This window comes from Sus scrofa, chromosome 13, assembly GCF_054392235.1.
Source record: "Sus scrofa isolate SSC_HxYL_T2T_F1_AM1 chromosome 13, Sscrofa_HxYL_maternal_Yorkshire_Landrace_v2.0, whole genome shotgun sequence".
Taxonomy (NCBI): Eukaryota; Metazoa; Chordata; class Mammalia; order Artiodactyla; family Suidae; genus Sus; species Sus scrofa.
In genome coordinates this window covers 147,481,514-147,493,675 of record NC_139395.1, presented here as the reverse complement: position 1 = coordinate 147,493,675, position 12,162 = coordinate 147,481,514, and the positions used below count along the sequence as shown (strand labels likewise).

Below are 12,162 nucleotides of genomic sequence, written 5' to 3'. Positions count from 1 at the left end.
TGTCACTCCTCCCTCTTACCTGAGAATGAAATGACATCCACCTCGCATCTATGGTGGGATGAGAAGACTGGCACCTGGATAAAGGTTCACGCCTCTCTCCAGCAGAAGGACCTGGCTCACAGGATGCCTTTTCATTTTCCGTCCTTGAACTCTCCCACCTGTGATTCCAATCAAAGTCCCCCCTTTAACTGACAAGCAATAGGCACAAAGGCCACCCACCCACCCCCGCCTTTGATCAGGACTGGTATGAAAGACAGGGGAAACAAACCAACTCAGTAGTGTCTTAGAACTTGCCCACCTGGGAGAGGGCCCCCGGCATGGTGAGGTGACATTCCTCTGGGAAATGGGCTCCCTTTGGCCCACTGTTCTGGCAAGCCCTCTCTGCTCATGGGGAATGGGTGAGGCGTGAGCTCCCCTTGTGACATCCATCCTGCATGACCCATCAGTCCCATAAAAACTGGAGATCCTGAGAGAGCCAGAAGAATAAGGAGGCTTATCAGTTGATCTTCGGTCCCCTTCCACACAGTGGCTTCAGTGCTGTCCCGGAAGTTCCTAACCCTATCCGGCAAACACCCGAGGACCAAGGTCAGGTTACAAACAAACAAACAAACAAAAAAACTCAGTATTTTGAAATGATCAAATTTCAGATTTGGAAAGGACCTCAAGGTCATTTGATATAACTTCCTTGAACCCACTGTAGGAATTGCTTCTACAAACTCTGTGTTATCATTTATTTATCATCACTGTATCTTACCATGGAACAGCTTTTACTAACAGAAAATATTTCCTAATTTCCCCAAACCGGCTCCCATGCAAAGTACCTGCATCAGTCCTAGCCCTGCCCTTTGAGATATCTTTGAACAAGTGCATTTCTCTTCCCAGGGCCACCCTCCAGAAGTTTGATGGCAAAGCTCCTATCCCCCCGAGTGCCCCCTCTATTCATTTCATCAATATTCTTCCAGAGATTTTATATCTACCAAGCACTGCATTAGGCACATTGTAAACTCTATGAGGGCTTAGTCTGTATTATTATGTGCTGTCTCCACAGCACATTAACGGGCCTAAAATGCAGTAGACATTTAATAAACATTTGCTGAATGAATGCAGAGATGAATAACGTAGTCTCTGCCCCCAAGGAACTCTTGGTCCAGTGGGAGGGGAAGCAGAACTACAGGCAATTATAATCCAGAGCCAGGGAGAGAATGTGGGTTCGAAGAACCTTGAAGGAGAGGTTCTAACCCAGCGTTCCTTGCCCCCACCTCCCTCGTTCACTGTGACATCATTTTGTCACGTATCTGTGCATCTATCTTCACCCTTGGACTGTTCGTTCTTTGAGGACAGAGACTATACTGTGTGTCACTTAGCTTCACATTCCTAATGTTTAACATACGGGGCTGGCAGAGAGGAGGTATTTCATATTTGTTCAGTGAAGTGACTGATGGATGGATGGCTAAATAAATTGATATAGTAATAATCCCAGAGGAAAAGAAATTAAGGGAACTGCTTCTATTGGCCCAAACTAATGATGCTTTAAGTTTTAGGAATTAAAAATAAAAGTTTTAGCCATTTACAAAAACTAAAGTAGAAGTGACAGAAACCTTGGGGGAAGTGACAGTGTCATCCTAGGCTTCCCCAAAGTCTGTGACAGCAGACATTTAATGAGCACCTCTTCTGAGTCCGAGACACTGCCAGACTCTAGGACAAGACAAACAAGACACAGTTCCTATCTTGGAGCAGCTCCCAGGCAAGCTGGTGATGAGCGCTCTGACAGTGTGCAAAGGCTGCTGTAAGGGGCTGGGGAGTCATGAAGGCTTCCTGAAAGCAGAGAGGCCTGAGCTGAGGGCTGAGGAACTGTCCAGGTCAGGAGATGGAGGAAGGCCACCCTAGACGGAGGGACGACACAGACAGAAGCCCAGAGGTGTGAGAACACAAGGAGTTGGGACTTCTGTGTCTGGAGAGTGGGAGGGAGCAATAGAGACTAGGCCCTGCTAAGGAGTTTGGAGTTTATCTTGAGGGCATGAGGGAGACTTTGAAAGAATTCTAAAATCCTATGGTGATTTGCATTCTGGAAGACGGCTCTTATGACCACGAGGAAAATGGATTGGAGGAACCAGAATGCTCTAAGCAAGATGGGTTGGAAGACTCTTTGGAATATACTTGGAAAGTAGAGGGAGAGAACAGACATCAAAAAGCAGCTGCCAGAACCCAGTGACCGGATGTCTGCATTGGCTCTTAGGCTTCAGACTTGGGTGACTAGGCCGGTGGGGAGAGAGCCTCACCCCAGGGGGAGAAGGGGCCGAGGAGCAGGCTCAGGAGCGAAGATGATGAGTTCAAGGCGAGTCTGAGGGGCTGGGGGCCATCTAGACCAACCTCCAAGGAAGATGGACATGTTGGGTCAGGTCAAAGAAGGGAAGTGGCCCTGATACAGACCTGGGAGCCTCCAGGGGACACAGGCCAGGGTGAAACCAGGGGAGTGTGCCCATCACCCAGGAAGGCAGTGCGGCAGGGAGAAGAAAGGGTAATGTGAGCGTCTCAGTCATCTTTTGTGACGATTTCCCAAACATCTTAAAGAATCCTCTGGGTGTCTCAGAGTTATTACCAGTTTAGAGCAGTCTCCTGTCTCAAAGCAAATACAGCAGCATATGAGGAAAGTCATTAGAGAAAAACGGCAATACAGAGAGAGGAGCATGATTTTCCGATGTCCTTTGTGGGTAGCAGAGGGACACAAAGGGAGCTTCATGAAAGAGAAGAGGCAGGAGTCCAGATGAGCATTGCCTGAGTGACGTGGTTTTTGCTTATCTGAGATGATGCCCAGGCCTGACCTTCCCTCCACCCCCACTCCCACCCCCCAGCCCGGGTCCAACATTAAGCAGCAGGCTTCCCTGGAAGCTGCATCTTTGCCTGCCTGGCTCCTTCAGTCATTAAATCTTTGCAAGTTACCAGCATCTGAGGCACATGATGGCCCGAGTGAGCCATGCGCCTGTGGAAAGCTGCCTCCTGGCTGTGAGGAATAAAAATCAATATTTTAAAGGCTGAATTATTCAGACACTGTAGCCCGGGGGTGATTCATAACCTAACGAGCGCCTCAGTAGGAGAACAGCGACTGAGGATTTGTGTGAACTCGGCTTAGCCCACAGTTCTCCATACCATCAGTCACCCGGCTGACAAAAGATGAAATAACAGAATCGTTCTTACACAGTGTCCTGAGGTGCGCCCGGAGGAGCTGGGCTGCTCCCGCTAAGAAGTCCAGGCTAGCATAATAAGGAGAGAAGGAGTTCCCGTGGCGCAGTGGTTAAGGAATCCGACCAGGAACCATGAGGTTGCGGGTTCGATCCCTGCCCTTGCTCAGTGGGTTAACGATCCGGCGTTGCCGTGAGCTGTGGTGTAGGTCACAGATGCTGCTCAGATCCCGAGTTGCTGTGGCTGTGGCGTAGGCCGGTGGCTACAGCTCTGATTAGACCCCTAGCCTGGGAACCTCCATGTGCTGTGGGAGCGGCCCTAGAAAAAGGCAAAAAAAAAGAGAGAGAGAGAAGCAGCTTGCCCTCATGAAGGAGCAGAGGGTCCCCCGGGGCTCTCTGGGCAAGAATTCCAGGCTCCTTCGAACCAGGGAAGGCAGGTTAAGCTGATGAAGGGAGGTTATTCCAAGTACTCCCTTTTAGAATAAAATTTAAGAGCTCCCCTTAGAAAAGTAACAACAGTCTAACATCCTTGACCACAAATCACCGTGTCATGGATGCCCCAAAACCTATTAGTCGGGTCTGTGCATCAGGACCACGAACCATGTCTGGACTGGCCTGGGGAAGGGGATGGAGATGGGATCTGAACGGTTTGGTGACAACTCGCTTCACAAATGGAGAGAGCGCCAAGACCCATCCTAGAGCGAGGGAGGCAGCGTGGCTCAGAGCACATTCCCTGGACTTAGACCGGCAAAGACCTGAGTTTTGAGTCCTTGGCTCCACCTCCATGGGATCTAGGGCAAGAACAGTTTCCCTCTCAGCCTCCAGTTCTGTGACACTAAAGTGATGACAGTAAGCCCCTGCTTACTGGGTTCTTAGGAAGATCAAAAGAACATAAGCAGAAACACCTTGCTGTTCCCTCACACTGGGTCTGAGTTAGGATGTCACTTTGGTTGTTTGAACAGAGGGACCAAAAGAACAATGTCTTAAGCAAGACAGAAGTTTATTTCTCTCTCTCTCTCTTATGAGACTCCCAGCTGGTGTGGCAGCTCTGAGCTGAGAGATCACTAGAGTCCCAGGCACCTTTTTTTTTTTTTTTTTGCTTCTTAGGGCTGCACCCATGGCATATGGAGGTTCCCAGGATTGGGGTGAAACTGGAGCTATAGCTGCTGGCCTACACCACAGCCACAGCAATGCTGGATCCTTAACCCACTGAGTGAGGCCAGGGATTGAACCTGCAACCTCATGGTTCCTAGTTGGAAATGTTTCCGCTGCACCATGACGGGAACTCCATCCAGGCACCTTCTATTACTGCCAAGGGTGTTGAACTTCCTTCGCATGCTCCAAGAAGGCTCCGTGCCACCGCCAGCTACAGCTTTTACAAGGGGCAAAGGGGCAAATGGAGGGCAAGCCCCTTCCCCTAAACCCAGAGGTTTATACACCAACCCTTCTCATTTCCCACTGGCCAGAATGTTGTCACGGAACTCCTGTTGTGGCTCAGCAGAAACCAACCTGACTAGTATCCATGAGGATGTAGGTCTGAGCCCTGGCCTTGCTTGGTGGGTTAAGGATCTGGCATTGCTGTGAGCTGTGGTGTAGGTCACAGACATGGCTCAGATTTGGAGTGGTTGTGGCTGTGGTGTAGGCCAGCGGCTGTAGCTCCTATCTGACCCCTTGCCTGGGAACCTCCGTGTGCTGAGGGTCCAAAGACCAAAAAAAAGAATGTGGCCACAAAGTCACATCTGGCTGTAAGAGGGGCTGGGATATGTAGGTGCTGGGAAGTCACATACTCCACTGAAAATTCTGTGATCATGGAGGAAGAGGAGATAGATATTGAGGGACAAGTCACCCCCACTTTGTGTAATGCCTTTCATGTCCAGATTTCAGATTTCTGTCAGTCCCCTCAGGAGGCCTTCCCCAACCCTCCAGGCCATGGGGACGCTCTGCCCTCTGCTCCCTCACATTATCTTTGGTTTGCTGTTTTCTGCGTAGAATGTAACCTCCATGAGTGTGTGGAGGGCTGTGTCCATCAGCATCTCCACCACCTCCCTGTGCCACCCAGAGAGGGGCACAGAGTGGACAGGTGGCATACCTGTGCCAAGGACTAAGGAGGTCTGTCACCCAAGGGCCCTGGGACGTCCTTGGGGTGGGACTTTATAGCTGTGAGGCCAGCAGTGATCCCCAACCCCAGATTTGTTTGGAACAGAACTGGTGCCTCCTGCTGCCACCCAGGCAACTGGGTATATGTGTGTGTTGGGGGGGTCATCACCCTGAGAACGGGCGGAACTTTCTTTTTGCCCCTTCTTCCTCTTGGTGAAGAACTGTGCCTGTCCTTCGTCAGAGCCTTGGGTGGGTAACTGTGCCCTTTCGTGACAAACTCTGGCTCTGCAGCCCTGTTTTTCAGCTCTGGGGATGAACTGTGTAGGGAGAGCTTCCATAGCACAGTGGCCAGAACTGAGGACACAGGGAGAGATTCAGGCTTCTATTCTCAGCCTCTAGAATGCAGCTCCCAGGCCTGACGCCTGCCCTGTGAGAACAAGGAAGGGACCTCAGGGAGAAAGTCCCAGGCATTGGCCTGCATCCTCGGTGGGAAAAACTGGTTCCCAGAGGCTGGGCCCCTGTTTTGGCCCCACTTAGTGCCTTCCAGCCCACTCCTGATTTGACAGAAACCTCACCATTGTCTTAAAAATCTCCTTCTTCTCAGTTCATTTTCACTGTTACCAGGATTTCTTTAGGGATCCCAGCAAATATGACTTTGGTTCCCTGTGGAAGGGAGGCCAAGCTCCAGGACCGATCTCCAGCCCCTCAGACATATTCTTATCATCACCTTCCTTGTCTTTTATTTATTTATTTATGTATTTGTGTATTTATTTATTTATTTATTTATTTTTAGGGCTGTACCCACGGCATATGGAGGTTCCAAGGCTAGGGGTCTAATTGGAGCTACAGCTGCCAGCCTACACCACAGCCACAGCAACATGGGATTCGAGCTGCCTCAGAGAACTACACCACAGCTCACCGCAATGTCGCCTCCTTAACCCACTGAGGGAGGCCAGAGATCGAACCCGCAACCTCATGGTTACCAGTCAGATTTGTTTTCGCTGCGCTGCAACGGGAACTCCATCCTCCATATCTTTCTGTAACTGGAACCAGAGGGCAACCAGGCATGGGCTCTGAGTGAGCAGCCCTTTTTGGCTCCAGGGACACTGAAAGCGTAAGTCACCACAGACCTGGCCCTGGGGGTGCTGGCTGCTCATTTTACACGGATACACAAAATGAGCCTATTCAAGAGCCAAGTTCAAATTTCCTTGCTTGTATTTTTCCAGAGAGTTGGGGAGAGAGCAGTTGTACTCTGCCAGCAGCCCCTGGGAACTGCTCCCCCTTGCCTGGCATCAAGGAAATCTTCCCTCCCCTCCCCCCACCGTGTACTGGGCTGAGCTAAGAATGGACACAAGCACAGGCTCCTCCCGGCAGCTGGGATTTTTCCCGCATAAAATGGCAGTGTCCCTTTAAGGCTCTGCTGGTCTCCTCTCTTGGACAGGCTGTAGGTTAAATAAATCAACTGACCAGACTTTTCTCACTGGGGGTTCTGGGCTGGAAATTCCTCCTACTTGCTTCAGCTTGTGTGCAGGAACAAAGAGCAGTTAAGAAGGGATTAACTTTTCCCTCTGCTGGCTTCTCTCCTTTCTCAGAATAATTCCATTTCTAACTCAGGGCTTTAGGTTCCTCTTGGAGCTTTGCCTCTTTCCTGGTTCTTTGGTGATGGTCCGTAGAGCTACAGAAAGTTTCCTGGTTGCCTGGGTCTTCTCTGAACCCCATGCGGGGCGCAAGTGTCTCTGTGTGGATTTCACAGTGTGGCTTCTCGCACCCCTGACCCCTGGAATCTCCCATTTCTCTCCAGCACGAATCCTGGGCTGCCCTCTGCGAGGCCAAATAACATTCTCTTAATCGTGTTATTTCCCCCAAGCAGCCTTCTCTTCTGGGAAAAGACTGTGTCCATCAACTTATACGCATTGTCTGCTTCTCATTACAACCTGAAAGCAAAGGGTGATGGTAAGAGCAGAGTTTGGGGAGTTGGCATTTCTGGGTCCTCTTCTTTCCTCTGGCACAAACCAGTGTGTGACCTTGAGAAAGTCATTTCTCTTGGCTGAGCCTTACAGTGCCCTCTGTAACGGAAGAGGGTTCTTCTAGAGCCAACATTCTAGTGTCTATATTAAATAGTCCTGCCATCCCCATGACACTTGATCATCATGAATACACACAGAGGATGACTTGACCTGGGGACTGAGGGGATTATAATCATGAGCTGGATCCTGAAGCCACCTGGCCTCAGCAGCCACTTACCCCCAGACTAGATCTTGCTCTATCTGTGCCCTTTATAGAGAAGAAACTAACAGATTAATGGAACCCAAAGGTAACTGAGACCAGATTCAGAATGAACAGATCAGAGACCTGATATCCCAGGATCTATGCTGTTACCCCGCCTTTTTTTTTTTTTTTTCTTTTTCCTTTTGGCCACTATGGTGGCATATGGCCTTCCCTGGCCAGGGATCTGATCCAAGTCACAATTGTGACCTTTGCTGCATCTGTGGCAACACCGGATCCTAACCCACTGTGCCCAGCTGGGGATCGAACCTGGGTCACAGTACTCCAAAGACATCGCTGATCCTGGTGTCACAGAGGGAACTCCCATGATGTTCCATTTTTATTCCCCAAAAGGGCACCAGGTTTTTCTGTAGTGTTATGCTAAACAGAGGTCTGAGCTAGAATCATCTGGTGCCTGGGACAGGGCTGGGGTGGGGTGGGGCAGGGCTCAAGGCAGACCATCATTTGCTTTGTTCAGGTCTTCTCTTTGAGGTCTCTGCAGACACAAGTACCACTCCCAGCAGCCTTGGGGCTGTTCTACACCAGGTTCACCCCTCCCTGCCCTCAGCATGGCCTAAAAGGCAGGTTTGGCTGTGCGGGGAACAAGTGATGTTTGCACTCAGCAACAATATCACTCAGCAGCCATGTGTCAGTGACTTCAGCTTTCCAAAAACCTGGAAAGAAATCTGCTTTCCAAACAAATGTGAAATATTTGCAAGTTTTCAAAAAGGAGCTGATTCTGTTTTCCATAGGAGAGAAAAGGGAGCTGTAAACGTGGTAATTAGAAACAGACATTTCTTCCATTCTTTTAAAGCAACGAAGATGTTATAAGGCTGGCAGATCAGACCTCTCCGTGTGAAGGACCATTTGGGGACACAAGAACTTGGCAAACAAATTCGGAAAAGCAGGCCCTGCCTCAGCAGGGAAGCTTCAGGCCTTAGCAGCCAGGATATCTTTTCTGAAGCGTGGTCGTGCCCCATAAACAGCATTGCCTTCAGGATTGGCCCAGGGTGCTTGTTTGCGTGGGCCGGTGGGAAGGGTGGATGTGGTGGAAAGGGAAAACATCCTTGAGAGGGATGCCTCAGGTTGCCATGGAATCTCAAGAAGATGCCACGGTCTTCTGTGGTCCCAGTGTCAGCATGAGGAGGTTGGGTCCGAATCTCAGTTGTCTCCCCCGCCCCAGGACTGCAGCTTGGCTTTCATCCCAGCCCCCTCAATGGAGAGAACAAAGAATCATGACTATCTCCCATAGTCGCACAGCCCTGGCTCTACTAGAAACATGTCAGATAGGAAACTGGTTGCTAAAACGTATTTTGGCCAGATTTGTTTGCCTATATTATTGTTTGATCAGCTCCAAAGATCTGGCTGATCTAGGTGGCACTGGAACAAGTGCCACCTACCTCGCACTATATAGATACAGCTTCCTGTTGGCTTTATTTGACTTAAAGTGTGACTACATGAAATTGTATACACATATGAAATTAATGGTTGTTATGCAAGCAAAGCTGATACTCATCCATTTTGGTCATGTTTAAAACAGTGATTGCCTTCCTTGGCTGCACATATAACCGGGGAAGCTGTATAAAAATTCCCACGCCTGAGGCCTACCTCCAGAAAATCTATCTTAATTGATTTGGAGTGGGGCCTGGGCATTGACTTTTTTTTAAAGCTCCCCAGATGATTCTAATTGCAGCCAGGGTTGAGAACCATTGTTCGGAGAGATGCCTGAGAAATGTGCTAATTTAGTAGGGGAAAAAAGAGTCAAATGAGATCTTAGTTTGAATTGGCTGGCTTGTTAGTGTTCAGACCAGTATCTGGACAGGAGCAAAGCTGAGATTACAGTGCCAATGCTGCCATGTAAGGCTTGGAGGGTAAGCCACGTCTCCTAAAGCTGACTTATTACTGTATGTATACTTCAGCCAGAGCAATGATTTGGAAATATTAGATGGAAACCTCATGTTCTATGAATGCAGTTAAAGTCCCTTAACATGCAATAATTATCACTCCATGATCTGAATGGACAGCAGACAATAATGAAGAACTCTTGTATTTAAAATAATCTGCACTGGAAATATTTCTGGCAACACCAGCTCATGATCAGCCAAATGACACAGATTTATATTGCCTGGAATTTCAAGACATCACTCTGGTGATTCATAACAACTAGAGGCTCAAATCACCACCTCTTGCCCCTTAGATGAACTTCTGGTTCAGTGTGTCTGAAGGTGGAGTGGGGAAGACAGTTCAGGTAGCAGAGAACAGAACAAAGGCCAATCACTAAATAGGCGAATTTGAGCTCGTTAGCGGCTGGGACTGATCACCTCTCAGCGGGATTATTCAGGAGCCACAAATGGTTGGTACCCTTGTTTTCCTTTCTCTGGGAAAGACAGGTCCATTAGCTCTCCTGCTGCTTTAGAGCTTTTTTTTTTTTTTCCCCTGACACTCTGGAGGGGACGGTACATTCCAAAAGTTAGAGGACAGCTCAGGGAAATTCATCCTCTTTATAGGAGATCGTTAAGCATATGGTGCCTCGGTGGAATGGGGAAAGCCATTAACAGACAGGAGCCAAGAGAGGGATTAGCTCACAGAAGAGAAGGCTGTTGAGAGCAGCTGGGCTAGATTCAGGAGGAGCTGCCAGGTAGACACCCAGGCTTGGGGATTAAAACTCAGTTTTCATTGCGTGTTTAAAGAGTTCTCTTTTGAACATATACGGGTAGAGTTAGGAACTACCTTCAGGAAGGAGATGCATTAAATTCACCCCCAAAGGACCAAAATCCCCAAAGCTTCAATGCCTGGGGCCTTTCTCCCGGAATGACTCCGAGGCAGGGTGTCTGGCTGTCCCCCAGCTAATGTCAGGGATTTGGGGCCTCGGTGTCAGAGCACAGGCTAAAGTACTCAGGGGTTACCTGATCCCACATTTGCAGAGGCACACACTGACATTTAAGGCTTGAATGGTGCTCCGTTTACAGGTAAATGACGGCCTGGAGAGAGCGCTGCCTAAACCAGGTACTTGACATTTTCTGACCGATTTTGTATTCAAAGAGACCCAGATTAACTTTCATTCCCATCAAGATCTCCCCCAACCCCCACGCGGAAAGGGAATCCCCAGACCCACTCTGGTCCCTGAATGATGCCCAGTCACACCCAAGGCTTAGCCTGCTCTCCCTTCCCCGCGTCTGTGTCTCCAGTGGGGTGAGAAGGACTTTGGTAGAGACTTTGGGGCTGCGAATAAACCATGTGCAACTAATTGGCAGAGTAAACAACAGCACAAAGATAAGGTGGAGAGAGGGGGTGTATAATTGCAAACTGAGGCAGAATTTTGTGAGACTGAATCCTGGGGCAGTCCTGTTTCTCATGGTCCTTGCCTGATGGCTGTGGATTAAACATAAACATCTACTCAATTCAACTCCTTTACCAAATAAGCCAAAGAGTAGCATCTGTTAAATAAATACTGGGTCTCTGTCAATCTGTCTCCTTCTGCAATCCCTGACCTGCCCCAGACTGGCAAACCACCTCTCCTCCTGCTCCGCGGGCCGTGCCTTCCATGGGTGTTCCTGAGCTTTGCTGCCTTGGACTGTGATTGGCGGGGAAAGTGAATCGCCCCAGCTCTGATGGACCACCGTCTTACTTATCCAGCATCCTCAGCATTGGAAAAGCTCTTGAGACTATCTATTGAATGAACCTGTGCAGCCATGTATTCCATCTATCATCTCTGAAAGCCAAAGGACAAAGATGGTGAAAGCCATGGGAACAGAGAACTAGGTATTCGCAAATAACAGAGTAGGATAGGGCTGACTCATGTTATTAAACCACTCACAGCAAGTTAAATTCTCTCTTTTTGCCCATGTTACCTCACTCTCCACATCTGGAAAGGAGGAAGTTCAGTGGGCAGGTCTTGGCTGGGTGTCCCCTCGATCAAGAGTCAGGGGAGCTGTCTTCTAACTGACCGTGTGACCTGGGGCAAGCCCCCTCCTATGAGAAGATTACACTCGATGACCTCCCAAGTCCTTATACTTCTGTCATTCTGTGCATCTAACATCATCATCCTGACATATTCCTTACGGCTGAATGATATTCCATTGAGTGTGTGTGTGTGTATACAACTTCTTTACTTATTATTATTATTATTATCATTTAACCTTTGATTCCAGGGGATTGGAGAAAAGGCTATACCATGGTTTGAGGGCCAGAGGACACCAGGCCTGCATTTACCCACCAGCCCTCAGGTCTGGAGGAGCCAAGGGAAGTGCAGTTTCAAAATGCTCAGTGTCACACATGCCAGACCACAGCTGCACAAAATAGGAAAAATCTTGTTAGGAAATGACCACAGCCCCCTGGAGCTGTGGAAAACATTGCCTCAGACAAAAAGGATGTTTCCAGTGTGGGATGGGGGGGGATCAGCAGTATTGTGTCTGCTGCTGCGGTCTGCCCAGGCAGCTCTTAGCGAATCCTGCCTCGTCAGGCCCTTGGCTCTAGGGCAGTTTTCCCCCCCACTGGTCCTAATGCTAAATGCAGGCTCTCTCCTCTTCTGGCCCCAGCTGTCCCAGGAACCAGACTTGGAAGTCATTTTCAAATTCATCTTTGGACTGCCTTTTAAATGCTTCCTACAGATGCAAAAAAT

General features: G+C 49.1%; 1 protein-coding gene across 3 annotated transcripts in view; it reads right to left on the bottom strand.

Annotated features, from left to right (window-relative positions):
- Positions 1–12,162, bottom strand: part of LOC110256399 (uncharacterized) — a 138,235-nt gene that overhangs the window by 70,015 nt on the left and 56,058 nt on the right. The window contains exon 4 of one of the 3 annotated variants that reach the window (XM_084990754.1): positions 20–158. The gene's annotated coding sequence lies outside the window, so the exon portion shown is untranslated. Of the gene's footprint in view, positions 1–19; positions 159–6,468; positions 11,254–12,162 lie in introns of those variants that run through there. The other 2 variants (XR_014824574.1, XR_014824576.1) reach the window with 2 other exon arrangements.